Source organism: Pseudomyrmex gracilis, unplaced genomic scaffold (genome assembly GCF_002006095.1).
Source record: "Pseudomyrmex gracilis isolate BER0280 unplaced genomic scaffold, ASM200609v1 scaffold_177, whole genome shotgun sequence".
Taxonomy (NCBI): Eukaryota; Metazoa; Arthropoda; class Insecta; order Hymenoptera; family Formicidae; genus Pseudomyrmex; species Pseudomyrmex gracilis.
Window position 1 is genome coordinate 65381 of NW_018020761.1, and position 5000 is coordinate 70380.

The 5000-nt window shown below is 37.2% G+C and overlaps 1 long non-coding RNA gene across 1 annotated transcript in view; it reads right to left on the minus strand.

Annotated features, from left to right (window-relative positions):
* The window catches only part of LOC109857871, a 7614-nt gene that overhangs the window by 887 nt on the left and 1727 nt on the right, over positions 1-5000 (minus strand). Inside the window, exon 1 of the long non-coding RNA XR_002250550.1 lies at positions 85-5000. This exon is cut by the window's right edge and continues 1727 nt beyond it. This is a non-coding gene — a long non-coding RNA (uncharacterized LOC109857871). The remainder of the gene's footprint in view (positions 1-84) is intronic.

The following is a 5000-nucleotide window of genomic DNA, read 5'->3' on the forward strand; positions in this document are numbered from 1 at the left end:
TATATAAATATTTAAATAATAATATTCAATAATATAAATTATTTAAAATGTTTAATAATAATATTTAAAACAGAAGTGACTTACTAGTGGGATAGTTGTGTCGATAATTCTAGCGACTCATTTCTAAGAGTCTCGGTTTTTTCTCTATTGAAGATGAGAGATGATTCAATCTTATCCAACGAATTACACGTGTAAACTCATTCGACGGCTTATTATCTCGCGGCTTTTTGTGTTTTCCATTTTCTTTCTAAAAACAAAAATTAATTAAAAGATGAAAGTCTTCGTTTTCGATAATGATTGCGAAATTTTGATTTCAATTCGCTAAGATATTCGGTTTCGACAGAAGCAAAATGTTTGTTGAACCGAAATTTGTTTCGTGTTGCCTAATTTTTTTTTATTTTTTTTTTTTTACTCGGTATTCTCGACTCCGGCCTGTATTTTCCGGCGAAACGAACGTCACACACGAAGAATTTTCCTTCCCTTTTACGTCGACCGTGATTACAGCGAAGAAGCATATCTCGTTGATATTACGACGCGTTGGAACGAACGTCGTTCTCGTGCGTATACCTTGTATACCACTTAATAATACATAGTTGAATATATATATATATATATCGCTGTACCGCGATTATTAAGCGTGCTTTACCTCGCTTCATCTTAGGTAATTATCGCCATTGTCGTCGTAAACGAGAGATAGATACGTTTTCGTGCCGTAAATCCGGAGTCTGTCACGGTGAGGCTCGTCATTGAATCTGTACCGACGATTCGATCGACAGACTGTCTCCGGAATCGAGATGTCATTGGTGATCGGGATGATTCTCGCACAGAGAAGAGCGATCGTCGAGGACGAGTTTTCCAATGAAAAGGCTTGCAACGTCGTTGCGCCTCGTCGACGCTTGCGCATCAGCCTGGTTCAAAATCGTTACGTTGCAATCGTCCTCAAAAAAAAAAAAAAAAAAAAAACGATCAAAACGAAAGTCGATTCATCGGATATATATTCAAGTTACCGCACGTGGCTCTCGTGCTTCGCCTACGTACTTCGAATTTCGGCTCGCGGATTGGCAAGCAACGAAGTGCAACAATTGAGCTACCAATAGCTTTAACCGCGCGCACGCTCGTCGTAGTTCGCGGCTCCTACGGACTCGTTGTAACATATCTCTCCGGTGAATCGACTTCGAATTTGATCGTTCTCGCGGTAACACCGTGATAAATTTTTTTTTTTTTTTTTTTTTTTTTTTTTTTTTTTGATCAGCGATTGTCGCGCGAGTGTCGAAAAATCGAGCGACCTAATGGCGCGACGCAATTTCGTCAGCGGCTGCGGATCGCCGAGTTGAGTCCTTCGGCGGAACGGCGGATAACGTGACAAGAGATAACGTTTAGGTTTCCGCGCAATCTTCAGAGCGAGATCCATTCAACAAACATTTTATATCCTGGCCGCATGCGTCTCAATTCCTCGGGAGTTTGACGAGAGAGTCGTTTCGACGCGCGTGAGATCTCTCTCTCTCTCGACGATTACACGACGCGTCTGATGTACGAACACAGCCGCGAATTACGACGAGCCTGTTACCCTATGCGTGTACGCGCCATATGATAAATCTATGTTGCGTGTGTGTGCGCTCCTTTTTTTGTGATAATATTACGTGGTATACAAATATGACGAGATTGTGCTCGTCAATCCGCGGGCTGAAAAAAAAAAAAAAAAGAAAAAACTTATTAAAAAACACGACGAGCACTCGGACGCGAAGCACGAGACACCCCGCGGGCGCGAGTCACCTTTTTTACGAAAGAAAACTTAATTTATTAAATGATATGCCGTAAAAGAAAAACAAATCGTAGCGTGTAACGTGTTTATTAAATAATCGTTATTATGCGTAAGAGAGAGAAAGCATTCCTAAGTGTAAAGATGTATATAAGATTTTCTATATTCAGATATTATATTCCGATATATAAAGATGTAAAACACATTACGCATTATTATTGTTATTATTATTATTATTATTATTATTATTATTATTATTATTATTACTACTATATTATTAGTAGGAAAAAAAAAATTAATCTAGTCGGAGAGGTGGAGCATTTTTTGCGGGCATATCCCTCAAATTTTAACAAAAAAAAATAAAAAATAAAAATTATTACGAAAATTATAAAAAAGAGCAAACAAAGTCTCTACTACGCTACTTTTTAAATCACTTGTTATATATCAGATTGATCGGTCGCGATTAAACGCGTAGCATATACCTCCCAATTACGAGGAGGGGAGTACCAGTTTCGCAGACACTCAAAAAGTAGTTAGACAAAGAGTATAAAAAAAAAAAAATAAAAAATAAAAACAAAAAAAAATAGAATAGAACATATTATATATCAAATATGAAACAACACACACCACCTGACACACAAACGTCCACGCATCGACACTTTAACACCTATTAGACTTGTTCTACAATAAGTCGGATGTCGCTTTTATGTCTCAATTCGACCAATAGGCCGGCGCAGAAGACCACGAAGACAGAAACCTAATTTCATAAAAGTACGAGAGTCTTGTGTAATAATATCATACCACTGACTCTCTCTCTCTAGCGAATATGTTACGAATTCTACGCGAAATCAATAACATGTTTTCTCTAGACCAGGTTGTTAATATTACAAGACTTAGTAGTTTTATAAAATGGAGTTCTATATACACGTATATGGACATATACGCGTAACACGACGACTTTACATACTGTGTAGAACAGGCCTTGTATACGAGCATACATTGCGCAGACTTCGTCATAAAGATCTACGTGCTACGTTACTACGTTTCTTTGTAATAAGAAAAGTGCAATAAAGTGTTCTAAACGTTAAATAATCATATACGGCGAATTTAAATAATCATACGGCGAAGAGCACGGTGAAGTTCAATCCACCATCTCCCGCTGCCGCGCGAGAATAGAAAAGAATTCAAGAAACGTCAAAAGTATCACACGCACGTGTTTGGGCTGTCAGATGTAGATCTTTGCGACTAAGTAGGTAGATTGTGTATATAGGTATGTACAAGGTGTTTTTTCTCTCGGATTCCCGGATCCTCGACTAACGTGGGGGAAGGGAGGGTGTCGATTGCTCTTTAACGAGAACGCCGAGATCGCCAAACCTAGATTTTAGAGGATCTTAACGAAAGTTAAGAAGAAAGTCTCTCTCTCGGATATTCGTGCTTTGTTAAAAAAAAAAAAAACAAAAAACAAAAAAAGAAAACCATCCAAATTTAAAAAAAAAGAGAAAGGCAAGTATAAAAAAATATCATACATCGAATAAAAACGCCCGTGCAGTAAAAATCTTCGATTCGACAAAACGTTACGTCGAGGAAACCGATTAGCTACCGATTGAGAACTTTCTTTAATGACAAATCGACCGACAAATTATCGCCGAAGCGATTCCGCAATTCGGCGGAAATCGCCCGGGACACAACACACTCTCTCTGTATATAGATATAATAGATTCAAATCCAATAGGAGAGAATCTTTTGTCGAGGGCGAGACGGAAGTGTGTGTGCTGTAAAATCGAGCTTCGATAAAAAAAAAAAAAAATGACGAAATTAAATGAGATACGAAATCGAAACGAAAAAGCGAAAAACTAAAAGAGCAATTTACTTAAAAGGAGCGAAGTGAAGATATATACGTAAAAGCGTAAAACACACGGTATCCTCTTAGTTTTTTGGGGCCAATTGGGGTGTGACGAGAGAAGAGGACGTATGTACACGAGAGCACGCGTCACGGTGCATTTGTTTTTCGTCGGAGTATTTCGAAACAACACTTTTTGCTAAGATCGTTGCGTTTTCTTGTCGTTTTCCGTCAATGATTTCCGTCATTGCAAGAAAAAAAAAAAAACAACGAGCAAAAATAAAAATTTCGAAAACAAAAATTAAAGTTTATATACGTCGATTTTTTCTCTCTCTCGAGTAATTTATTTTTACTCGACATCTTTTTGTTGCAAGGAAAGAAACTTCAAAAGCTTAAAGTCAAGTTTCTTTTCTCGAAACGCGCACCGTGTCAATATAATATTAAACACATGTGTATCGAGATTAAGAATTTTCTCTGTTATTGCGCGAGGTTGATAAAGGAGGGCGATCGAGAGCAGATGCACACACCATATATAGACGTACGTACACATATGTATCGCACGCATATCTGAGAACAAAAAAACAAAAAAAAAAAAATAAATGAGAAAACACACATCACAATACGCGTCATTGCGATCGCAACAGTATAATAACCGAAGTACAAGAGAATACAAGGACCTCGAGTGATATTATCGCTTCGTTGACGTGACGATCTCAACGATATATCAAATCCGATGCCGCTCTATATCGGAGAGTTTTGCGCTAGTTTGCGGATATGTACGGTAAACGCCGAGAGAACAGCGAACTGTCGCGGCGACGCACTCTTCTTATCGTCGCGTTACAATGATTATATATTATTCTAACTATCGCGTTATACAGAAAAAAAAGGCAAGAAAAATATATTTATCGTTGTAAATAAGAATAATTCTTGATAATTGTATTGTAATTAATTAGAGAATTCTTGCGTTATCATTCGCATTGGGTCGTATCGGCAGAGAAAAAAAAACGAAATATTTCGCTTTTAGCGGACAATATAGAAGCGACTATATATATATATACATGTATTTCACTTTTCAATTAAATGAATAATAAATTAAAGGAAGTCGACTTTGTAATTAATTGAAACCTTCATTTTATTTGTACGACCCATTGTGATTTAACGCGACGCCAGCGTTTAGCGTATTTCAAAAAAAAAAAAAAAAAAACACGTTATTGCAAAAGGTCTCTATTATCAGCGTGTGTGATATCATTTAAACAAAATTTCCCAATAATATCCAGCCCGAAGCGTCGTTCAACAAAAACGCCGCTGTGTAAAAAAAAAAAAAAAATAACGCGCGGACTCTTAAATTCTCTTCGCACAAATAAACAAAGTTAATGACGACAAAGTAGAGTAACTTACGAC